This window comes from Protopterus annectens, chromosome 4.part0 (genome assembly GCF_019279795.1).
Source record: "Protopterus annectens isolate FY-2018-M chromosome 4.part0, PAN1.0, whole genome shotgun sequence".
Lineage (NCBI taxonomy): Eukaryota > Metazoa > Chordata > Ceratodontiformes > Protopteridae > Protopterus > Protopterus annectens.
This window is the reverse complement of record NC_056733.1, coordinates 257,507,309-257,534,562: the sequence shown is the minus strand read 5'-3', so window position 1 is coordinate 257,534,562 and position 27,254 is coordinate 257,507,309. Positions and strand designations below refer to the sequence as shown.

General features: G+C 38.5%; 1 protein-coding gene across 2 annotated transcripts in view; it reads left to right on the top strand.

Annotated features, from left to right (window-relative positions):
- The window catches only part of FBXW8 (F-box and WD repeat domain containing 8), a 1,953,337-nt gene that overhangs the window by 1,646,681 nt on the left and 279,402 nt on the right, over window positions 1–27,254 (top strand). The window lies entirely within an intron of this gene.

Below are 27,254 nucleotides of genomic sequence, written 5' to 3'. Positions count from 1 at the left end.
TGCATGCCTGTGGTCTCCAGTGGAGATCTACCACAAGGTGTTTTTGAGTGCACTCCCCCCAAAATGAGCACACCCATCCTTCCTATGCTAGTGCCTCAACCAGGTCTTTTTTTGAGATGGTACGCACCGGTGCGGCATACCTTGACCTCTGCTGCTATGCTAGCAGGGGAAGGGAAATTAATTTTCTTTAATTAACAAAAAAAAAAAAAATTTTTTTTAAGAGCTGGAACGCCCTTTGCATCCGGTCGCACAGACGCAGAAGGTCTTCTGCATCTGTACGACTTGACTGTTTACTTCTTCATCTTCCGTGCACGGAATTTGAATTCCTGAAGGAGTTTGGACTACAGACTACAGCGGACAACTGAGTGGTAGGTAGGTATGCGTGTGTGTTTAAGTTTTTAAGACAAGTATGTGTACGACGTAGTAAGTAGGTGTGTGTGTGTGTGTGTGTGTGTGTGTGTGTGTGTGTGTGTGTGTGTGTGTGTGTGTGTGTGTGTGTGTGTGTGTGTGTGTGTAAGAAGCACAGTTCAGCTTAAGTAATTAAGGTCCACTGCTCTCCAGATAGCAGGCTACTAGACCAGTAGGGTTGTTTGTTTATGTTTCCATATAGGCAAGCATATATTTCAGAAGGTTAATTTAGTTTTTGTTTGATTATTCTGCACACTGACTGTAGGAGAGAAAAAATGACGCTCCAACAGTAAACCTTAAAGATTGTGATAAACCGACTTTTCCCTGCCAGAACGCTGTTTCAGTGTGTTATGTTCTTACAGAACTGTGGATAGTAGACTGTAATTTTCTTGTCAGATGTGAAAATCTTATTGTCCGCAGTTGGGGATGAATGGATTTAACAGAGCCTGAGCCGTCACATACAGGGATTGATGTCTTTTAATGAATGTTGGATAGATCTGTAGAAATTCAATGTACAGAAGATCAGAAGAAAATCTAGCATTGTTTCTAGATTAATTTCTAATCATATCTTTCAAATCAAGAGAACAGGTATTTTTGTTTCACATGTGTTCTTTGTACATTTGTCTGTGTGCACGTTACCTACTTGCTTGTCTGGAAGGCTGTCAGTCTGTCATGTTACAAAACTGTGTCCTGCTAATAATAATATGGTGTGTGTGTGTGTGTGTGTGTGTGTGTGTGTGGTGTCTCCATGTCTGTTGATTTCTCTCTTAACTAAACTCATCCAATCTATATAGGTAACACACTTAAAATACAATATTTGCTAGTATGAAAAGTTAAAACAACACACACACACACAAACACTACATTAAACACTAGAATTTAACGTTGCAGTGTCAGACACTGACATTTTCCCTCTGTAAACGTCTAGTCCAACTGTCAGGAGAATTCTAATTAGTGGTGGAGTGAACTATAATCTTTGTACAGTTCTCACATGGGGTAATTGGCTAGGCTTAAAATGGCCGTCAAGGGCAGTTAGCCTAATACTAACCTAGTTCAATCAGAGTGAACTGATGAACCTTTTTACAGAGCTGAAAAACACATTAATACTTTGCCTGTTTACATTCATCTTCATATGCTTTGCATCAAAAACATTAATGAACAGCATTCATATGTTCATCATATTAATGACTGCTGTGGAAACCTTAGCTATGTGGGTTCTATCCTGCATCTATAAACTTTCTATGTTTGTAAGAGCAATATTTAAAAGTTGTCCCTATGTTTGGACCTTTGTCCCCCCATTATGTGTGGCTTTGTCCTGATTTCTTGCTCTAAAAGGTTGAGAGGTATGGGGACGGTCTGGGGTGAGTTTGTGTGTGTATAAGAGATAGGTAGCATACCCCTCAACTGCCCAGATTTTTGCCCCATATTTTTGTTTGTTCCTCATAAAAAGATTGAAGTTGCTAAATAATGACAGATATTTGAGTTTTAGACTTCATATCCTTTGGAAATGCTTACTAACACAAATCCTGTTATTCTATCAATTTTCCAAGTTCATGAGAGCAATATTTATAATTTGTCCCTATTTATTTTAGACTTTGTCCATATTTCTTTCACTAAGATGATGAAGTGTGTGAGACAGTGAAATGCCCTAGTTAGGGTTAGCAGGTGGTTAGTAATTTGCTTAGGCAAACAAGAGCCTGAATCCTCTGCCCACAATGTGCAACTGTTTTGTTTAGCAAATTGTATCACTATTGTGTTTTTAGAGTTTTAAAATGGTGTTAGTAGCACAGCAGGTAGCATATTTGTATTTTGACGCAGAAAGTTGTGGGTTGTACACCCTCAGCATGTAGATGGATTGCTGATACTGTGTTGGATTTTAAGGGGGTGAGGTGCTGCAGTGCTGAGTATGTCCTCCTTTGGATAAAATGCCTAGTAACTATGAACCTGTTTTAGTTTGCCATCCATTCCCTATTGTAATATTACCAGTATATAATTTTTAATGTAACATAGGCAATTTATTCTTCAAGAGGTGCTGTGGTACAGCAGTAGCATTGTCGCCTCACTCAGCTGGAGTGCCTTCTCTGTGGAGTCTGCCTGTCCTCCCTGCATTCATGTGGGTTTCCTCTGGGTGCTCCGGTTTCCTCCCACGTTCAAAGACATGTGTCTGCAGTGTTTCTCCCCAGGCCTCTGCTGAAAATTGGCTCATTCCAAGTTGGACTTTCCCAGTTAACAAATGTTAAATGAAATAAATAAATAAATAAGAGCAGCAGGCAGTGAATTTGTAGATGAAACGCTGAAATATAAAGTTTTTTTGCTAGCAGCAACCTTTTCATTAGTTGCAGACTCAGATCTGTTTAATGTGGAATTATTCAGGTGACTTTTACTTCCGCAGAGACTGTGCATATTAAAAGATATTGGTGGACTGCAATGACAGAAGCTTGAGTGGTCTTTTATGGTTGAGATTTTCTGAATGGGGCAGATTTGGCATTATTGATTCATATGTTTTGTTTCACTGCTAAGTGGCAATAAATTTAAAACACACTCTAACAAGTTGTGCTGTATTATACAAGCCATATAATTTAATTATTATAATTTAATACAATCAGGAAGGTGAATCAAAGAGCATTGTATGGTCCTAAAAATGTGTGCAAGGGGCTTATGATCTGAAAACAGCCCAAAGGTAAACAATCTGCCTCTGTGTCACAGTGCTGGCTTTCCCTTTTTTGCTCTGAGTTTTTCCAACTTCAGAGTTATTATGTTTTGAAATTGGGGGGGGAATTGGCAGATCTCCCATATGAAAATGATGATTTTTTGTTTTACTGTTTCATGGTATTTTGTATTGTGATGTTTTTAGTCTGTACCTACAAACGCAATTTTAATTGTAATATTTTACATCCAGAGTAATAGAAGCACAGTGTTTTGCTACTAACAAACAAACAAACCTTTGTGAGTGCAGTCACAGGACACACCACCAGGGCATCGACTGCGTGTAGTACATTTTTTTTATAATATGAGCATGGCTGACGTTTGCACATTATGTAGTCAGTTGTTATGCCACACATTCAACAACCAGTCTAGTTTTGATATGCAGACTCTGAGTAGGGCTGCTCAGCAAGGCATCATCTCCTGGACCCTCCCTGTGCATATCCATCTTCCAAGGTTATTTTACCCTGCTACAAGGAATTTTTCCCAGATGTTAACCAACTTTAAGAATGTTATAGTGTGTGAGTACTCTCCGTATTATTTGATATTTGAGAGAGCCTTCTGCAGTGTCCCTACTCCAAGCAATCTTCTACCCCTTTCAAGGGCAGCTTCAGTCTCTGGCATTTGGAAGTTTAAAAAAAAGTGGAACTGCAGGATTTGACTTAGAGTTGTAAGAACTGACATTGTCCTACAATAAGGTTCACCTTTTCCATTATTCAGAATTCGGCATCTTTTTGGAGCTGGAAGTACATATGCCCATTATGATACATCTGTGGTAGACAATTACTATATAAAATTGCTTGTACCCTTAGTCCATCACAGTTCTTTTTTGCTAGTTGCACATGTCAGATCTTGAGTCTTGCTATAACTGTACATGCTTTTGTGTTTGCAATTCCTTTAAAGTTTTTTATGGCAGATTTGGTGTGTATTAGAATTTGTTACCAGCCTTGCTTTTGGTTAGTATGGATGAAGGAAGCATCATGGGAATGATTCTTTGGTTGTGTCCAAGCCCTTCTAGAGGAGTTTATATTTTGCCAAGACTTCTAGGTTTTGAAAGGACAGGCCTTATCCCTGCTTAGTGGCTCAAGTGTTCAGTAGGACAACTCTTCTGAATGTGTTGTCACTTCAGGAGTAAATTGTACATATCTCTTCACCTGCTGTTCACCTGGTTGTGTGGGGATATTGCTAAAAGAGGTAACTGATTGTCCCACTGACTCAGTGCTCTGCCATCAGAACATTATTTTTTGGCCTGTCTCCGTGGAACAGAGGGATGGAGTCCTGACTGCTACTCACATGACCAGGGTTTGATTAGTGGTGCCAGCACTCAAGGAGCCAGGGAGGGAAAGATGGAAGGAGCATGGCTTGCTTACCCGTCCCAGGGGTTGACCACATGCCAAGGGGGCACATTGGACAGTGTAATTTCCTTGGTAGAGACCAGGGAAGCCAGTGTCGTTGCTTTAGGGGGAGGAGCAGGGCTTCTTGGATGGAATGTTCCTTGTGGTAGTCATGTCTAATGCAGTCAGGTCATTGTATGTCCTCCCCAGTGTTTCAATGAGTGTGTCCAGGGTATAAGTTTGTAGTAACAAAAAAAATCTTGAGCCATCCCTGGTGGCTGTCTGAATGATGGGTCCTTCTGGTTGACCAATGCTGTGGTGATGGGGAATGATGAGCCAGTTGACCAAGTGGGGACTAATGAGTGGCAGGCAGTGGGGGGCAAAGGGAGGAAAAATGATATTTTTCATATCTTTAAAATGTGGGTCAATGGGAAACTGGTGGCATTAGCTAAGAAATTCAGCTACATTATGAAAAGATTTGGATTTTCTCAGATTATTACCCCTGCAGGACACAAAGTTGGGCATTCTGTAGACCTGAGCTTCCTACTGGAAATGAAGACTTCTAACTTTTACTGTAACCTGGTTCTACATGCATGTTAGTGCTCCTTATCTTGAACTGTGCAAGTGGTCCTACTATTAATCATATTACATTTTTCTCTTTTTATTTTTGTTCCTTCACTTTCTTCCTGAGGGTGGTACACGCACACCCAACTTCCTGGTAGGAGACTGTAATAACTCATTATCCTTGTCTCTCAGTAAGCTAGTCTTGTCGCTTATGCCATATCTTGCTGAAGGAATTGGAGCTAAAGTTTGACCATCGAGAGTCACTCTTTGAAATGAGTGGAGAGTTTGGAGGTTTGATCATCACTGTAATTGTGCACGTTTGTGAAGCAACAAACTTGATCTGAATGAGGACTGTGCAGTATAACACAATGAGATCTCTCTTAAGAAGAGACTGTGTGTGTGTGTGTGTGTGTGTGTGTGTGTGTGTGTGTGTGTGTGTGTGTATATATATATATATATATATATATATATATATATATATATATATATATATATATATATATATATAAAATTTTTTTTTTTTTTTTTTTTTTCAGTGAACAACCAACCAACCAACCAGGTTTTTTTGGGTACTGCACAAATTTTGCAGCTGAACTTGCATAATTACTCATCAAGCCTTATTTATGCCATTAATATGAGTTGGTTGCTCATGCTTGCTGTCATAATTGCCACTGTCGATCTGATTTTCCTCCTCTGCACCCTGTGGGCACTACTTCAGTCACTGGCAGTGTCTGTTTTCCCTCTATGACAGTGTTTGCTGTTCCTGACTATGATGAGCTCTTAACTGTGATCTCTAGCACGAGTTCCAGAATTTTGGTGGTTGAATTCATGCCGTGTTGGCTGATTTAGGCCAGGCTGTGTGTGTTTTTCCCAGAGATTCATGAGATAAAAGTGTCCTCACTGAGTACTGTTTTTTTTTTTTGTTTGTTTTGATTGCCTTGAGGGAAGCTCTTTTTACTCCATTGCTCACAAAACCTTATTTAGACCCTGATGTATTTAGCAAATTCTCCCTAGTCTTTAACCTTCATTTTATAGGTGAAGTTATTGAAAAATTTGCCTGTGCATGGCTTGAATCCTGTCTTGCATTTAACACTTGCATGTATCCTTATCATTCTGATTTTTGTTCTTACCACTGTACTGCAGATACTCTCATTTGTGTAGCAAACAACCTCCTGTCAGTCAGTGACCAGTACTTTTATTCTGTTTTGGTCTTGCTTTTTAAACTTCTCTGTAGTATTTGACACCACTGATCACAGCATCTTGCTGTAGTTGATGTCCTGGAGTGGTATAAATCGTACCTCTTGAGCAATGCCTAGAGGATTTCTTTTGCCCCTTTTCCTGTAGATCTTGCACCCTTTAGTTTTCATAGTGTTTATTTTCTCTCTAGGTGATATAATAAGAGTGAAAGGTTTAGCTTACCATTGTTCTGCTGAAAGCGGTCAGCTTTTTCTCTTCTTCCCTCAGCACAGTATAGCAAATGTGTATTCCCTTGCTGATGAATTGAGATCATTTATCAGTCGATAATTCTTAACTGTTTGAAGCTGAACACATCGAAACTAAAGGTCAGGGGACTCTTCTGCAACTGTCATGAATATTCTGTTGTAGTAGTAAGCTTTAATTTGTTAGTAAGGTTTAATTTCTTTGTAACGTTTGTGACTTAGGTGTGGTCCTGGCCACTGGCTGGCATGTGGAAACCATGCACCATTTGTGATGGAATTATCTTATTGCCATCTATAGAACATCTTCAGGATCAAACACCTTATTTTTCAAGCAGATCTCTCAATAGCTTTCATGTATTTGTCTTTTCTGGCATTTACCATCTACAGCTGCTTTAAACCTCTGCTGTCAGACTCCTTAGTGGTTTTCCCCACATTACTGTTATGTTACACCTGTTTAGTAGAGCTTTCAATATTTTCTGCCTGATTTTCCTATTGTCTTCAATCTTCGTTTCAGTATATTTGTCCTTAAATGACATGGGAACTTATAGTGCTGTATTGCCCTCTTCAGGCTTTGCAGTCTACAAGGGTGGTTCCACAGGTGTATATCATTGCTTTGACTGTTAAGACACACAGTTGTAGGAACTTCTTCCTTAGTGGCTGAAGGAGTGTTTTACACTGGTGGGCTTCTGCAAACCTTTGAAGATGTACTTACTTGAGCTGACCTGAGTTGGGGGCAGCATATTCCATTTTTTATATCTCTCACACCTCCAACTTTAGACTTCCCCCATCCAGTATCCTCATTGGTCCATTTTTCCTCTTCAGGAGTAAAAACGGGTCCATTTGTCTCCCAAGCAGAATGAGAGTCTTGTGACATATTCATTCCCTGCTTTAGCTAAGAGCTGTATCAACCCATTTGATCCCCTTCTGAGGCAAAAATCTTCCATTTTTGCCTAAATACTTCCTGATGATAGCTAGTGGCTACAATGAAAGATGTACATAAGGAGGGGTCTACCTATGTATGCTGCAGAACAGCCTACCCTGGCTTATGTGCAGTGTGAACCGCATCAACCAGTAGATGCTGCTAGTGGGAGCACCCCAATACAATTATTAGTGTCAGCAGTATAGCGGGTCACCCCCCCCCCCCATGATGGGTGAAGCAAAAATGGCTGCTCAGTCCCAGCCTTTCCTTCCTGGTTTCCCCAGCACCAGGTAATGGTAAGCTAATTGAACATGGGCAGTTTGGGTTGTAGTCACGGCTTTTTCTCTATAGTTAAGTCTAGATCTTAAGTGCCTTGAATTTCAATTCACCATTTTTTCATTCTTCCTCAAATCTCCTTAAACACTCAACTGTACTGGCGGAGGTACTGGATGCACAAGAATGGAATTAACTTGAGTTTTAATGTGACGTTAATTATGCAAGTATTATTTGCTGACAGTGCCCAGCTTTAACTTTTGATCCATTAAGACAGTATGGTGAGTGTGAATTCCTTTGTTTTTGATTTGCAATCCACTAATCTGTACTTAATTCTTAATTGGTTGAAGCTGAGCACATCCAGAGTAGAACCCATGGCAGTTCATGCTGACTTCAAAGACTCCATTTCTGCCACTTCTGTCATGAATCTTTAATCATGGCATTTAGGTTTGTGACTTAGGTGCTGTCCTGGAATACTGGCTAATATTTGAAAGCCGGTGTCAGCTATCTTGAAATCATAATGTTTCCTACTGTAGAACATCTCCATGATCATATCCCTTATCCCTCAAGCTGACCTCTCAGAAGTTATCCATCCACTGGTGTATTCTAACCTTTACTGCAATGCTCTTTGCCTGGGACTCCCTGACACTCTAAGTGACCATGTGCATCTGGTGCAAAAGTCTGATGCCAGATTTATTACTGGTGCACCAAGTTACTGCCATTTTATACCTGTGTTTTAGAGCTTGCACTAACTCCTTGTCTTTTTTCCTATAACTTCAAAGTCTTGTCTGGGTGAATTTGTCCTTTCATAACTTGGATCCCACCTACCTTAAGGAGCTGGCAGTGTCATATTAATGTCCCTGGTGTTTACATTCTGCTTCATGGGTCTTGTTGGTCGTTACTCAGTAGCCTTCTTTTTTCCCTTTCTTTTCTTGTATATCAGGCCCAATACCCCTATAATCTAGTTCCTCTGTAACTGAAGCAAAGTTCTGCAGTGGTATACCTCTGCAGATGTTTGAAAGCGTATTTGTTCAAGCTGGCTTTTGATAAGAGTGGGCTTTATTTTAAGTGCCTTAACATCAGTTTACCTGTTTTTCATTGTCCCTGATATTCCTTAAAACATAGTTTGTACTTGCAGAAATGCTGCACCATCTGTAGCTATAGGTCAGTGATGGCGAACCTATGACACGCGTGTCAAAGGTGACACCTCACAGTGTTTTGGGTGACACACCAGCATTCACCACAGCGCTGCGGTAGCGTAGTCGCCAAACAGCAAGACGTTGTCCCGTTCAATTTTCAGCTAGAGCTTCTTCTGTGTGGAGGCATACGTGAATGGGCATGCCTTCGTTGAAGGTTGTGCGTCAGGGCTGGTAACTCGGCACGTATAAATCCTCTACCAAACATTAGCGGACCGGAGTTCCGCTGTGGCGAACCCTAACCGGGATAAGCCGAAAGACACAACAACAACAATCAGCATTCTACACAGCGGCATAGCTAGTGGGGGCGAAAGGGCTGGGCGGCACTCGATAAACTTTTTTTTTCTTTTCCTTCTGAGAAGCAGTTGTTGTGTGTGTGTGTTTTTTTTTTGGCCTGGCAATTAGGTTGTGCAATGATGACTTTCCATTTGGCTGAGTTGCACACCATGAGGCATGCAGCAGGAAGCCCTTTAGCAGTTGCGCAATTGCACACCTAGATGCGGGGAAAATAGCAGCAGGACCCCCGGGCCAAGAAGACAAATATAAAGGAGAGGTACTTAAGTAATTGATTTATTTTAATAAACATAGTGCATAGAAAGATGCACATTTTACTGAAGGGGCTCTTGGATGAATGTTTCATTTTGGTACTTGTACACATACTAGGAATGTTTATGAAGGGGTCACTTGACAAATGATTCATTTTGGTGCTTGTGCCTACCTCAACATTTTACTGAAAGGGTTGTTTGGGTGAATGTTTCATTTTGGTACTTGCACACATACTAGGAATGTTAATGAAGGAGTCGCTTGGGCAAATGATTCTTTTTGGTGCTTGTGCATACTTTAACATTTTGCTGAAGGGTTCACTTGGGTGGATGTTTTATTTTGGTGGTTGTACACATACTAGGAATGTTACTGAAGGGGTCGCTTGGACAGATGTTTAATTTTGGTGCTTGTGCTTACTGTGCCTGGACATTTTACTGAAGGGGTCTCTTTGGGAAATGGTTCATTTTGGTGCTTGTGTGTACCTGGATATACTAATGAAGATGATGCTTAAGAAAATAATTAATTTTTGTATCAGGGAAGTGCTTGCACATACATGGTCAGACTGCTGAAGTGACCACTGGGCAAAATAATTTATTGTGTCATTTTAGTGCTTGTGTATACAGAATAGAAACTAATGAAGGGGTTACTGGGGAAAATAATTCATTAGTGTGTCAGGGAAATGCTTTTGCATAATTGGACAAACAAGTTTGTGAATTGCAATTCCAGTATCAAGGGTGAGGCATCTCTTTTAACAGTGGATGTGAGTAACACCCTTTTCACTTTCTGTATGACATGGTGTGTATTATGTTTTATTTTGTGAGGGGGGTGGCAAACTCAGTCAGCCCCAGGGACACAAACTCTAGGTGCGCCACTGGTTCACCAACACCAGAATTACCAAAGAAACTGAACAGAAATAAAAGAAATATGTGGCGCTGCATTTATCTATTAAAACTCAGCAACAAAAAAAGTAATTAATTGATGTTAATGAAATAAAATGCAATATGTTCCATATTTTTTTCAGTTCAATTCAAAATTGTTATTAAAAGTAGGGTAATTTTTGGGTGCACTGTTTTAAGCCCATTTATCAGTGTGCATATCATTTTCTTTATTGTAAGTCACTGATTTTTCTTTTACTTTTATAATACATAGCAGCACACTTGATTGGACTGTATTTTCTTAAATAAATGAATATATAAAGAATTTTCTCTTTTGTTTGGGGGGGGTGGGGGTGACATGCCAGCAGAGTCAAGGTAAGCATCTTCCGAATTTTTGACACACCGAGCCCAAAAGGTTCACCATCACGGGGGTAATTATTTTATCTTATTTTTTATTTTATAAATTTTACTTTGTGTGTTATGCGTTTTACTATTACTGATGTTTTGTGAAAAACGTCTTAATTTGATCTAGTTTTGCACATCAAGTGTCTCTCTAATCGTGTGATAACATTCAATGAATGTTGTTTTGTTGATGCCATTCACAGATTGAAGGGAACTCTTCTCCTGTGTAGAGAATGGACTCCTTTCTCCTTGAGAGTGCAGTGTTGGTGTTAGCATATGCATTTCCTGTTTGTTAATCCAACTAGTCAGACTTGGATTTTGACCCCGTTTTAGTGGAGTCACAGGAGAAAGCATCACAAAAAGTTACATTTATATCAACAGATCAATTACATCTGCATAAAGCTCTACATAAAGTATTATTTACAGCAGGGAATCTTTACATCAATTATATAGAATGACAAAAAGTATGAGCTGTATCTGTACAATGTGTATCATTTGCTATGATATATTTAATATTTTTAATAAGTAGCTCATTCATTAGCATATTCCATTCTGGGCCAGGGACCATCTCCTTCAGCTTTGCTCTAGACTAGGTATTACAGTGAATTATAGTAAATCTCAGCTCTCCCCAACACAAGCTTTGGAGTTCATAGTCACACATTGTATGCTGCAGAACAGCCTACCCTGGTTTATGTGCAGTGTGAACCGCATCACCCAGTAGCTGCTGCTAGTGGGAGCACCCCAATACAATTGTTAGTGTCAGCAGTATAGCGGGTCACCCCCCCCCATGATGGGTGAAGCAAAAATGGCTGCTCAGTCCCAGCCTTTCCTTCCTGGTTTCCCCAGCACCAGGTAATGGTAAGCTAATTGAACACGGGCAGTTTGGGTTGTAGTCACGGCTTTTTCTCTATAGTTCAGTCTAGATCTTAAGTGCCTTGAATTTCAATTCACCATTTTTTCATTCTTCCTCAAATCTCCTTAAACACTCAACTGTACTGGCGGAGGTACTGGATGCACAAGACTGGAATTAACATGAGTTTTAATGTGACGTTAATTATGCAAGTATTATTTGCTGACAGTGCCCAGCTTTAACTTTTGATCCATTAAGACAGTATGGTGAGTGTGAATTCCTTTGTTTTTGATTTGCAATCCACTAATCTGTACTTAATTCTTAATTGGTTGAAGCTGAGCACATCCAAAGTAGAAGCCATAGCAGTTCATGCTGACTTCAAAGACTCCATTTCTGCCACTTCTGTCATGAATCTTTAATCATGGCATTTAGGTTTGTGACTTAGGTGCTGTCCTGGAATACTGGCTAATATTTGAAAGCCGGAGTCAGCTGTCTTGAAATCATAATGTTTCCTACTGTAGAACATCTCCATGATCATGCCCCTTATCCCTCAAGCTGACCTCTCAGAAGTTATCCATCCACTGGTGTATTCTAACCTTGACTACTGCAATGCCCTTTGCCTGGGACTCCCTGACACCTTAAGTGACCATGTGCATCTGGTGCAAAAGTCTGATGCCAGATTTATTACTGGTGCACCAAGTTACTGCCATTTTATACCTGTGTTTTAGAGCTTGCACTAACTCCTTGTCTTTTTTCCTATAACTTCAAAGTCTTGTCTGGGTGAATTTGTCCTTTCATAACTTGGATCCCACCTACCTTAAGGAGCTGGCAGTGTCATATTAATGTCCCTGGCGTTTACATTCTGCTTCATGGGTCTTGTTGGTCGTTATTCAGTAGCCTTCTTTTTTCCCATTCTTTTGTTGTATATCAGGCCCAATACCCCTATAATCTAGTTCCTCTGTAACTGAAGCAAAGTTCTGCAGTGGTATACCTCTGCAGATGTTTGAAAGCGTATTTGTTCAAGCTGACTTTTGATAAGAGTGGGCTTTATTTTAAGTGCCTTAACATCAGTTTACCTGTTTTTCATTGTCCTTGATATTGCCTAAAACATAGCTTGTACTTGCAGAAATGCTGCACCATCTGTAGCTATAGGTCAGTGATGGCGAACCTATGACACGCGTGTCAAAGGTGACACCTCACAGTGTTTTGGGTGACACACCAGCATTCACCACAGCGCTGCGGTAGCATAGTCGCCAAACAGCAAGACGTTGTCCTGTTCGATTTTCAGCTAGAGCTTCTTCTGTGTGGAGGCATACATGAATGGGCATGCCTTCGTTGAAGGTTGTGCGTCAGGGCTGGTAACTCGGCACGTATAAATCCTCTACCAAACATTAGCTGACCGGAGTTCCGCTGTGGCGAACCCTAACCGGGATAAGCCGAAAGACACAACAACAACAATCAGCATTCACCACAGCGGCATAGCTAGTGGGGGCGAACGGGCTGGGCGGCACTCGATAAACTTTTTTTTTTCTTTTCCTTCTGAGAAGCAGTTGTGTGTGTGTGTGTGTTTTTTTTTTTGGCCTGGCAATTAGGTTGTGCAATGGTGGCTTTCCATTTGGCTGAGTTGCACACCATGAGGCATGCAGCAGGAAGCCCTTTAGCAGTTGCGCAATTGCACACCTAGATGCGGGGAAAATAGCAGCAGGAACTTCGGGCCAAGAAGACAAATATAAAGGAGAGGTACTTAAGTAATTGATTTATTTTAATAAACATAGTGCATAGAAAGATGCACATTTTACTGAAGGGGCTCTTGGATGAATGTTTCATTTTGGTACTTGTACACATACTAGGAATGTTTATGAAGGGGTCACTTGACAAATGATTCATTTTGGTGCTTGTGCCTACCTCAACATTTTACTGAAAGGGTTGTTTGGGTGAATGTTTCATTTTGGTACTTGCACACATACTAGGAATGTTAATGAAGGAGTCGCTTGGGCAAATGATTCTTTTTGGTGCTTGTGCATACTTTAACATTTTGCTGAAGGGTTCACTTGGGTGGATGTTTTATTTTGGTGGTTGTACACATACTAGGAATGTTACTGAAGGGGTCGCTTGGACAGATGTTTAATTTTGGTGCTTGTGCTTACTGTGCCTGGACATTTTACTGAAGGGGTCTCTTTGGGAAATGGTTCATTTTAGTGCTTGTGAGTACCTGGATATACTAATGAAGATGATGCTTAAGGAAATAATTAATTTTTGTATCAGGGAACTGCTTGCGCATACATGGTCAGACTGCTGAAGTGACCACTGGGCAAAATAATTTATTGTGTCATTTTAGTGCTTGTGTATACAGAATAGAAACTAATGAAGGGGTTACTGGGGAAAATAATTCATTAGTGTGTCAGAGAAATGCTTTTGCATAATTGGACAAACAAGTTTGTGAATTGCAATTCCAGTATCAAGGGTGAGGCATCTCTTTTAACAGTGGATGTGAGTAACACCCTTTTCACTTTCTGTATGACATGGTGTGTATTATGTTTTATTTTGTGAGGGGGGTGGCAAACTCAGTCAGCCCCAGGGACACAAACTCTAGGTGCGCCACTGGTTCACCAACACCAGAATTACCAAAGAAACTGAACAGAAATAAAATAAATATGTGGCGCTGCATTTATCTATTAAAACTCAACAAAAAAAGTAATTAATTGATGTTAATGAAATAAAATGCAATATGTTCCATATTTTTTTCAGTTCAATTCAAAATTATTATTAAAAGTAGGGTAATTTTTTGGTGCACTGTTTTAAGCCCATTTATCAGTGTGCATATCATTTTCTTTATTGTAAGTCACTGATTTTTCTTTTACTTTTATAATACATAGCAGCACACTTGATTGGACTCTATTTTCTTAAATAAATGAATATGTAAAGAATTTTCTCTTTTGTTTGGGGGGGTGACATACCAGCAGAGTCAAGGTAAGCATCTTCCAAATTTTTGACACACCGAGCTCAAAAGGTTCACCATCATGGGGGGGGGGGTAATTATTTTATCTTATTTTTTATTTTATAAATTTTACTTTGTGTGTTATGAGTTTTACTATTACTGATGTTTTGTGAAAAAACGTCTTAATTTGATCTAGTTTTGCACATCAAGTGTCTCTCTAATCGTGTGATAACATTCAGTGAATGTTGTTTTGTTGATGTCATTCACAGATTGAAGGGAACTCTTCCCCTGTGTAGAGAATGGACCCCTTTCTCCTTGACATTGCAGTGTTGGTGTTAGCATATGCATTTCCTGTTTGTTAATCCAACTAGTCAGACTTGGATTTTGACCCCGTTTTAGTGGAGTCGCAGGAGAAAGCACCACAAAAAGTTACATTTACATCAACAGATCAATTACATCTGCATAAAGCTCTACATAAAGTATTATTTACAGCAGGGAATCTTTACATCAGTTATATAGAATGACAAAAAATATGAGCTGTATCTGTACAATGTGTATAATTTGCTGTCATATATTTAATATTTTTAATAAGTAGCTCATTCATTAGCATATTCCATTCTGGGCCAGGGACCATCTCCTTCAGTTTTGCTCTAGACTAGGGATTACAGTGAATCTCAGCTCTCCCCAACACAAGCTTTGGAGTTCATAGTCACACATTTAGACACTCAAATAGTAAAAGTTCCACAGCACAGGTTATCCACATTACAGTATCAGGCCTTATTCAGCCCCCTCCAGTCAGATTGATCTTGCAACTACTAGGGTCAGTGGCAGCCTCCATTTCCCTAGTTCCTTTGGCTAGAGTTTATATGAGGGTATTATAATGGACTCTTGCAGTTCAATGATCCATCAGGCAACAACCTATGACCTTTAAAGTATGCCTGACCAACATCTGCAAAGAGCATGTAACTTGGTGGATTCATCTTGGAAGTGTCCCAAGGCCATCCCTTTATTTCTCCTTCTTCCATGGCTACTGTGACCATGGATGCTTCTCATCTGGTATGTGGGTGTGGATGTAGGTGTGTGTATGTGTGTGGGGGCATTACATGAAGAAGATGGTTCAAGGCACATGGTCCCCTTTGAAGGACAATCTTCACATCAGTGTCTCAGAGATGAGGGCACTCCTCCTAATTTGGCAGGCATTTTAAGATGCCCTCCCTCTAAGGGTGATCTCTTTACAGAGTGACAACATGTCAGTGGTCTGGTACATCAACAGACAAGGGTGAATGTGCTTTTACCCCTTGTGTTTAGAAGGGATGAGATTGTGGCAATGAGCAATCTCTAACAATCACTTTCTAATAGCAATGCACATACCTAAGTGGTCCAACATTTTAGCGGGCAGGTTGAGCAGGTCTATCCTATTAACCTCACGAGTGGCCTCTCAGTCCAACAGTGATAAAATAGATTTTTTTTTTTGTCAGTGTGACTAGCCATGCTGTGATCTTTTTCCCTCTCCCACCAGTTTCAAATGCAGCAGGTTCTTTGCTCTGATCCTTCCAGAGGGAGAGTAACCAAGAGAAGCCATGATCCGTGATTGGCCCTCTCAGATTCACCAACACCATACATTTCTATGATTTCCAAGCTGCCTGCATGTTGAGTAGCAGCTTAATTCCATCTCTCCCAGTGTGAAAACAGAAACTCAGCAGAGAAGGCCAGTAGGCATTTGTATTTCTGGGTAAATTTCAGCAACTAGCAAGTAAGTGCACTGCCTGGATGACAGGAAGAAAGAAATATAGAGGACCCAAAGGAAAATCAGCTACAAAAGGTGAGGGAAAAAAAAAACACTGACTGGGAAAAGTACTGCAGCTGTCAGTAAAAAGCAGTGCAAGCTCCAGATATGACTTCCAGTAAACTAGAGGAAAGCATAAGACAACTGCATACAAACCTGGTTAAAATAAATGAAACACTGATGGAGTGTTTCAAGTCAAACAACAAAGGGCTGGAAAAAAATATAAGAAGCTTTAAACAGGTATTCAGATGCAGTGATAAAACTGCAAAAATCAAAATTCAGAATGAAGAAAAGGCTGACTGAATATGAAACTGCGCAAGAAGAAATGTTTCAAAAAATAATAGAGTAAGACAACAGAGCATGTAGGGAAAACCTGAGATTTTCATCTGTACCAGAGAAGCTGGAAAGAACAGACTGAATTAATTTTATGAAAGCACAAATAAGCAATTAGACCGGTATTCCTCGGCAGGAGTTGTTAATTGAAAGGGCAATTAATGTGTATGCTCCAAACCTGGCTATGAGAAAGCAACCTGGACCCTTAATAATGGGTGGGAGGATGGCAGAATGGTAAAGGTGTTTACCTTGCAGACACAAGGTTCAGGGTTTTATTCTCACATGGGGTAATTGGCTAGGCTTAAAATGGCCCACAAGGGCAATTAGCCTAGTACTAATCTATGAACCTATGATATCCTACTAGCTGGAGGATTGATTCTGACAAAATTGTGGCAGAAGGACAAAAGTACTAAAAGTGGGAGACAGCAAAGTGTTTGTGGAGAATAATTATTCATTGTACACCAGACAGAAGAGGAGTAAATTCCACTATTCAGAGAATGTCGAGAAGCAGACATGAGATTCAAACTGGTGTACCCAGCTGCCTTAAAATATACTTCCTTGGAGGGACAAATCATTTTTGTTGAAGTGCATGCTAAGGAGGAAATATAAAAGTTTGTACCAACAAAAAATGAGCTATGAAACAGGAGATTCTGCTTCTTGTTCATCTGGTAATAAAGACCACAGAGAGGTGGTGCCAGTGAAACCTTTTCCATTGTTTCAGTGGAATTGGAATTGGATGCAGTGTTAAGCCTCAGCACATAGGAGGTAAGAATAGAGCTAAGGAGAGTGAACTCTACGGAGGCCGCTGCCCCAGATAACATACTGGGCAAGGTTTTAAGAGGCTGTGCTGATCAACTATGACGGTGTTCAAGGAAATATTCAACACCTCTCTTGCCATGGCGAAAGTACCCTCATGCTACAAGAAAACTATCGTCATCCCACTGCCTAAGAAAACCACTCCCTCCAGCCATAATGCCACTGTTATTAAATGTTTTGAGCAGCTGATCAAAAAGCATCTTTCATCATGCCTACCTTCTGATTTTGACCCTCTGCAGTTTGCATACAGAGCTAACTGATCCATGGTTGATACCATATTAGTAGCACAACACATCTCTCTTGTGCATTTAGAGGGCAAAGACAACTATGTGAAGATGGTGTTCATTGACTTCAGCTCTGTACTTAATACGGTGGTACCAATGCAGCTGGTAGAAAACTGGCACATTTAGGAATCAGTAAATGTCTCTGTAACTGGATCCTGGACTTCCTGATTGAGACACCACAGAGCCTGTGTTTGGGTAAGAACACATCGAAGTGCATCACGATTAACATCAGGATTCCACAGGTATGTGTTCTTAGCCCACTGTTATTCACCATCCTGACCCACGACTGCTATGCTAAGCACAAGTCAAACCATATCATCAAGTTTGCTGATGACACCACAGTCATGGGGCTTATCACAAAGGAGGATGAAAGGGCGTACAGAGAGGAGGTGACATCTCTGATCAGTTAGTGCAAGGGGAGCAACCTTGACCTGAATGTAAGCAAGACCAAAGAGATTATCATTGACTTCAGTAAAAGGAGAACAAACCACCCAGCACTCAAGATCAATGGTGAGAGTGTGGAAAGAGTCAAGAGTATGAAATTCCTGGGTATATACATATCAGAGGATCTCTCCTGGTTGGGAAACACCAACCAACTAGTAAAGAAAGTGCACCAATGTCTCCACTTTTTAAGAAGGCTGAAAAAAGCTAAGCTTCTTTCTCATATTCTCTCCATCTTCTATACAGGTGCAGTAGAGAACAGCCTCACCTGCAACTTCACACTGTGATTTGAAAGCTGCACAGTTACAGAAAGGAAGATGCTACAGGGATTGGTGAGGGTTGCAAAGAAAGTAACAGGTTCCAGTCTTCCATTAATACAACATCTTTATTCTGCAAGAAGCATCCGAAAGGCCACCAAAATAATACAGGCCAACACACATCCTGCATCCTGTGCCTGGACTGTTTTAGCATCTGTCATCTGGCAGGAGATATTGTGGCATCTGCTGCAGGACTGCAAGATTCAATAACAGTTTCTACCCTACAGTAATTACACTTTTGAACTCAAGCACTAGTCTCAGGGTTCTGGACACATAATAATTCAGTTTTTATTTATTTGTACAATATATACTTGCATATGTTTCAAATAAGTGCAATATTTATTTATTATATCCATAGTCAGTATTATTTAACCCACTTAAGTGCAATATTAGACAAATAACTTGGACATTGTTCAATCTGTAGTGTGTTTTGTATTACTTTAAATAGGGGAGGTAATTTAACTCAAGGGAGCATATTCTTTTCATATGTTGGTAAATGTCTATGCTGTTTCTTGTGTGTATTGGGAGTAGTATTGTATTTTTATTCCTGTACTTGTTATGTGATTTTTCACTTTCCTTTGTAATCTCAAGAGTTGAGCTGACGCATGAAATTTCATTTAATCTATGTGTGTGTAGTTCTAAATGACAATACAATTTACTTTGACCTTGACTTTGAAAATGCTGGAGAGAAGGAAGGGAGAATGAGAGCTAACTAAAAGAATGGAGAGTATGTTGGCAATGAAGCAGAGACAGGATTTAGGAGATGGTGGTGAACAGGAATAAAACCAACAACTTGGAAATTGGAAAATGTGAGATTACAGAGCAGTAATTATATTTGTGAAATATGATAGAACAAGAAAATCTGGAAATACTGTACTTTTTTGGACCTGTGGTGGGCTCTAAAGTATATGCCCTATTTCATGTCATTAATGTTCAGAAAAATACTTAGGGGAGGGAAAAAGTTAACTGTAAGTAAAACAAATTTTTTTCTCAATAGTACTGTTTTAAGGTGTACGATTTTCTTTACATGCTATAAATTAGAGTTTTCTCAGTTGTTTTAAGTGTAATGCGGATGACATTGTAAACAGGTATCCCTGTTTTTTTCCTTCCTTTTATTTTCTTTCTTCCTTCTTTCTTTCTCTTTGTTCAGTTTTAAGAAATATAGGCACTGCAATGTTTTAAAAAATGGTTATAAAAGCATGACAAAAGAAAAATTAATGTGCTTTTTTTCTCATTTTTGCATGTGGGAATGACTCGATTAAGGCCCTTTGTGTGATCTAGTAACACGTTTTAAGAGAAAGCAAGTAAATGAAAAAGAACATTGAATATTATAAGTTTATTTTTTAGCAAATAAATGTATGCTTAGTAGCAATTCCGTATCGGGTTCTCATGCCTCCATGGAGACAATCCGATAAAGAAACATTGGCTAGGAAAAAAAGAAAAGAGAAACTGGATAGGAGATAACATTGTCTGAAAGCATTCAGGTGTTTTCTTAGCTGAGAGGTCTACAAAGATGAGACAAAACCAGACAGTACGTAGTAGAAGCACAGGCTGCACCAAGCATGGATAACCTTCCTTTTAGGTTAACTCAGGAGTGTGGCTGTCAGTGTGGGTCATTTGTTCCTATTAGGAGGGTAAAACTTCAATATTTGAATATAAACATAGTTTTGTGTGTTAGTATAACGTCAACAGGTTTTAGGGGGTATTTGGGGGTGTTTGTTTCCTGTTTGAGGGCGTTCAATAAAACAAAAAGTTTTGTAAGATGTGACATCGGCATAAATGGATATGACAAGAAAGATACATGTAACACAGAAGCTGGAACTTGACATTTAACAAAAAAGCTGTTGTATATAAAAGGTGGGAATAATAACTTTTTAATACAATGATGCTTTCTGTAATGTCTTTAAATGTCAGTTGTCTCACAGATAGATGCAAAAAAGAAAGAGTAGTGAACAATATTAAAAAGGTAGAGTACAAATAGCTATGCTATACGAGAACATGTGAATTTGCTAAAGAGACTTATTCAGGGTGGCTATTCAGCAGAATACCTGGGACAAAGGAAAAGAAGAGTACTTACATTAATTGTAAGAGGAGCTTCATTAGTAGTAGAAGAGGGTAAAAAAGATAATAATGGCAGATTTATAGTGTAAGCGGCTACTGGCAAGGGAGGAGGATTACATTGGCATGTATTTATATTCCATCTAAAACTGCTATAATGGAGCTTAAGAAAATTCTGGGAGAAATAATCAGCTTTTAGCAAGGAATGTTAATTATACGAGGAGACTGAATTTGATTTCCAGCAGTGAAGATGTTTCTGGGAGGCCCAGAAGGGAAAGTATTACAAAGGAGGTAGACATTTAAAGAAATTTATGAAAAAATTTGGCATGGAATATGTGAAATTAGTACTAGGAGTTTGGCATGAATTTACATATTATTCTCCAAAATAATAATGATAAAAAAAAACAATAAATGGTATTGCTGCAGAAGTTTGTTTGGAAGCTAGTAGGGTAAAATTGATAAAGTCCTGGAAGATTTTGTGTAACAGTATTTTAAAAGGAGGAGAAGTACCAGCATCATGGAAGAAAGCTGTGGTGGCTGTAATACCTAAAGAAGGTAAAGATCCATCAGACTCAGCTTCATACAGGTCCATTTCAGTACTAAACCATGATTATAAAGTGTTTATGTTTATAATGGCTAAAAGAGTGGCAAAATCGATGCCAACATTGATAGATATTGATCAGTGTAGTTTTGTGCAGGGGAGGCAAACATTTGACAGCATTAACAGAACATTGATGATCCAGAGGGAAGCAGAATGTAAGAAAATACCACTGTTGTTGGTGGGTCTTGATGTAGAGAAAACATTTGACTAAGCTGGGACTTGATGAGCAGCATAGTGGAAGCATTTACATTCCCTGATAAAATTATAAGGTTGATTAGAAGGCAACATGAGGGATCTGAGGTGAAAATTAAAGTGGGTGGGGTCCTCTCTGAGATAATTAATGCTTGAGCAGAGGAACCAGGCAGGGTTGTCCTCTTTCCTCTTTTTTGTTTGCATTACGTGTAGAACCACTGGCAAATAAAATAAGGGACTCAGAAATTCAAGGATATAATTGGTATGGTAGTCAAGAAAAGCTGGCTGTATTTGCAGATGGTATTATTTTACACCTGACAAAATCAGTAAAGGACATTACAGTGTTGTGGAACATTGTGAGACAGTTTCAAATCTTTTCAAGGTATAACATTAATTAAGCTAAAACAGTGGCATTAGCAGTAAATTATGTACCCACACACAAACTGTTTAAGCAATATCCATATTTATTGGGACATAATAAAATAAGTATTTAGTAGTAAGGATTAAAATGATTCCATTGTGACAGCTAAAGATATGTGGACAGAGACTAAAAAGAAAATAGAAAGATGGAGAAATTTGAAGCTCTGTTATACGGACATGGATAGAAATATGCAACCAATTAAAATTTTTTTGTTCCTTTAGTCTTGTACACACGTGAGACATATTTTTATCAACCAGAGGAGATGTTGTGGATAGCAATTAATAAAGAACTGAAGGATTTTATCTGGAATTGGAAGAAAGCAAGAGTGAAGTGGGATAAGCTGATTCTTCCAATAGAACAAGTTGGATTGGGATTACCCGATTTGAAGGGATAGTTCAGAGCTACACATTTAAAGTTCCTATACATAGTACAAGCAGAAATCTATAATTCAAAGTGGAAAGGGATGATGATGAAATGGGGGGGGGGGCTCAAGAAGAAAAGAGAGACTGGGATTTTGGATGCAGATCTTTAAGGAGAATAACAATAATCATGCAGAATATTATATTCATAAAGTAGAAGAAAGTATTCTAAAACCAAAGCCAACATGGGAATGAAGAAAGGAGATTTTGCCAATGGGAATGACTGCAATTAGGGATACAGACAGTAGGCAAGAGGGAGCTGGAATTTATTGGAGAAAACTGGCAAATGAAATAAGGTATTGGGAGCAAATAACTAGAGAGGAAAAGGTTATAAAATGGCAAGATGCCAAGAAGTTATTCGGACGCAGGTTAGTGATTGCCTTCCTTATCAAGGATTGATATCAAAGTATAAGTAAAGAGGAAGACGTGGGGAGTCATATATAAAAGACCAGCATTGGCAGAGTTTTTACTAGAATCTAGAACAGACGCTGCCATTAAAAAGGGAATAATTAGTAGAGTATATAAAATATTGCATAATAACTATAAGAATCAATCAGAGGAGGTTAGAAAGGATTGGGAGGAGAGACTGGATAAACAATTCACAAAGAAACAATGGGGGGATATACGTATGTCTCCCAATTATGCAACTGAATCTGGAAGATTTAGGATTTTGGTTGGAAATGTTTGCATATGTATTTTTATACCCCAAGTAGACTCTAGAGAATTTTTCCTCCGGTATACATCAAATGTTGGAGGTGTGATGGAGAAGAAAGAGGTAATTGGGAACATATTTTCTGGGAGTGTAATGAGTTGGTAGACTTTAAAGACGCATTCTACTGTGTCAGAGGTACTCGCTGGGCAAATTGGTGTAACTAGGGAAATGATTTTTCTGAGCTATGATACAGAATCAGAATTGCCTAGACGTAGTAAGGTCTTGCTGAGTCTAATTATGGTTGGCTGCCAAAAAAATCAGTTACTATAAAATGGAAATCAAAGTCTAAACCAACTGTACTAGAAGTAGTGAATATAGTAATAGAGCTAAACAATGGAATTGGGATCTTTTAAAAAAGAAGGTAATAGCAAATTACATAGAAAAAATAGGTTGTGGGAACAATATATACAGTGGAAGAATGCATTTTAAAAGAAGGTTGGACTTGAATGAATAAGCTATGTAATGTTTGACTGACAATGATTTTGTAGATTACAAGTGATGTTTAATGTTTGCAACTAGGATTATGTCACTATTGTTTTTGATATGTAGATACTTGCAGCTAGGATTATGCTAATATATTTTTTCATTTATATAAATGTATGATTGCTTATGTGATAACTAATAATTTCATAAAGATGTTTCTTGTTTAAAAAAAAACCATACATTTGTACAGAAAGCATTACACTGGAAGAGCAAGGTCATCCTCATTAACCATTTCTGGCCTTGACAGATATGTTCCTCTTCTCTGGCCTCACTTGATAGATCCTCCTTAAGTTATAGCTTCTCATCCAGATCTTCTGTCTCACCTGGACTTCAAGTCTTCAGATTGACCAATTGGTTTCTCCACTTCCATTGATGGCTAGGCAGTCCAGGCTTTCTTCACAAGTACTATGTATTCTCACATCTTCCCAGAAAGCCTCAGCAAGAATAATTCGTAAAGTAAATGGAATGAGTTTTTCATTTGAGCCTTTATGAGACATTTTGACCATTTTTAGCCCCTGTTTCAGCTGTGTTAGACTTGGTTCCTTCAGCGTTCCATGATGAAGCCTGTTACTCCACAATCAAGGTGCAGTTAGCTGTGATATCTATTTTCCACACTGATAAGAACCATTCCTCTTTGGCCTCTCTTAAGTTGTGCAAAGCCTTCCTCAAAGGTACTTTTTCTTCTCAGACCACTTATCAAAGATCCCACTCCTCCTTGGGATCTTGCTATACTACTGCAAGAATTAACCCAGGCTCCATTTGAACCTGCAGCCAAGGTGGATTTAACATTTCTGACATGGAAAACTATTTTTCTGGTTGCTATTACCTCAGCCAGAAGAACATCCAAACTCCAAGCCTTGTGTTGTCAATCTCTTTATATCATTTGCCATAGATATAGAGTTTCTTTACGCACCAATCCGTCCTTTCTACCTAAGGTCTCATCACAGTCAGCACTTAAACTATTAATTTACCAGCATTCTTCCCTAATTTCACGAATAAGGAATTATATATGCGTCATTTATTAGATGTGCATAGACAATTGCCATTTTGCCTTCACAGAACTAAATCTTTCAGAAAATCAGACCAATTGTTTGTATCCTTTTCCAAAGCAAAATTCTGTTAGACTGTGCCTAAAGTTACATTGGCAAAGTGGTTGACTAGCTGCATTTTTCAAAGTTACAAAAGCAAATGCTTGACTTTACCCGAAACCTCCTAAAGCGCATTTAGCAATATCTGTATCCACTTTTTCTGCCTTCTTGTTGAGGACTTCAGTTGATGATATTTGAACTGTTTCCAACTTGTCTAATGCCTATACCTTTATTCCTCATTACAAAAAGGATATTTCTTCCATGGGTAAGGTGACTTTTGGTTCTGCCATCATCCAGAATATCTTTCCATGAAGACCACCTTAAGAATCAAGTAGCTGGGGACTCTGAACCATCGGTTGAAGAACAGATTGAGAAGACAACATTAGATACAAACATTATGTTCTCAATATAACGATGCATCTGTGTTGTCTCTGTCTTTCCTCAGCCTCCCTCCCTCCCCCCTTTCATTTCATGGAAGACTTCCTTATAGCCTGGTATGACCTTTAGGTATTGATAACACAGAATTTCACACTGTTTAAACTCCAAGCAGATTACCTTTTCTCTCCCTTTTTCTTCCTTTTCTGCCTTTATCTATGTGATGTTTTAATTTAGAGACAAATTTGGATTGGTTTGTTAGTGTAGCAGAGCAGCAATTTTTCATTGATGAGTGTTTTCATCGATGGCGGGTGAGAACCGGAGCAGTTGGTCAAAAATCAGCTGTTCAAAAAGTGCTGGCTTTTTATTTTAGAGTTCATAGTACCGTATGTTCTCAGTAGGATTAGATAATTAACAGGGCGTATAGTGGGGCCAGCCCCCGACATGAGTGCAAGGGGGCTTGCACCCCTGCAAAAATATTTGTTGCTGATCAAAATATATATATATATATATATATATATATATATATATATATATATATATATATATATATATATCCAAAAAACAAAACAGTCCATATTCCAAGAAATACCAAAACCAAAGACAACGCTGTCTGGTAACAATAAAGGCTGCCCTCCTTCAAAAAACTCAATGAGTACAGTATCACTTTATTCCAAAACATTTAATCTAAAGAATGACCAAGGTAAAATAATGAAAAATAAAAAGACAGAGACAACAAGTGGATTTAGCGTGCTTTCATCTCATAACATGAGACTTCTTCAGAATCCACAGTTTTGTGTTACCAGCTCATTTAAATGTTCTCTCATAGCTTCTCATTGGCTATTGGTTGGCGCTCAAATCAAGTAACCATATACAAAAGTCGGACTCATGATAAATAGCATGTCTATGTTCATAACAAGTGGTATAGCGTACAAATCATAACTTCCCGTAATGACCTATAAATACATTACTCATAATACTAAGGAAATAATTGAGGCAGTAAATAAAACTCTCTCAGTGAAAAGAAATACAGGCTCCCTAAATATACATACAATGTGTAGAACACTATGAACTTTACAATGGTAATCCTTATCCATGACATGTAACCTAATCTCTAAATGTGTTATGAATAGTGTTGATATAAGTTTTAAATTCCAGCTGAAAAAATGTATTATTGAATATAAATACACATATTAAAACGTACCCAAAAAATAAATAAAAATATATAAATATATATATATATATATATATGATATATGTAAAAATGTGTTTGATAAATATGTATATGATATGATATATATAAAAAAACTACCGGTATCAATATCAAAAAATGAATAAATAAATAAATATATAGGTTAAAACAGTATAGACACTGTATAAAACTGATGTCATAAAATATTAAATTCATATTATATTCATATTATTGCTTTTTCTTCGGATTCAGGGACAACAATTTTATGGCTGGTTTAATGGAAATGTGGTCATTCATTCCTAGATGGGTGCATGAATCCAATCTAATTTGCCAAATCATCTCTCGATATTCCAAATATGTTTCCCAATCGCCACCCCTCTCTCTCTGCTTGACCTCCTCCAGTACCCAAAATTTTATATTCATATTGTTGCATTTTAAAGTATGCCTATATAAGGCATTGTTCACATTCTTTTTGTTGATATCCCTGACATGTTCGTAAATACAACTCCTCAAATTTCTCTCAGTTTTCCCCACGTAATATGCCCCACATGTCTTACAGTATGCCAAGTATACCACCCCTTTGGTATAACAACTAGAATGTGTAACTCCTCAGCTTTAAACCAATGTTAGGGATATACAATTCCTTTTCACCTAATATAAATGGGCACTGGGCACATCTTCCACACTTGTGGGTACCAACTTTTGTACATGCTCCTTGATTTGTATCACCTTTTTTCTTTTCCAAAATGTTTTTCAAATTCATATTCCTCCTGAGGCTGTATTTTAGTGGTTGTTGAAATATTTGTATTCTAGTGGGTATTCTGTTAAACATGTTCCATACTTCATTACTACTTCTTTTCATCCATCCTATATCATAATAATAAGTTAAAACCAAACGCGGGATATCAAAACCTCTTCTCTCACTTTTAGTATGCGTATGGTGGGATATCATCCTGTTCTCTTTGTTATTATTTGATCTATCTATATCATACACTAAATTGATACCAGTTTCTTGCACCAATAGTGGTTTGTACTCAGTATCTCTTCTCTTTATAATTTCTTTTTTAATATTCTCTACCATTCTCTCTGGGTAGCCTCTTTCCATGAACATATTCTGAACAATATTAACTTCGGTAATAAAATCGTTTGGGTCTGATGTCATCCTTGACACCCTAATCATTTGGCCCTTTACTATGTTCTTTTTAAGATAGTGTGGGTGGTCAATTTCATAATGTAAAATGAGTTGGAGTGGCATTCTTTTCTATAAATAATAGATCTATAGTTCTTCTTTT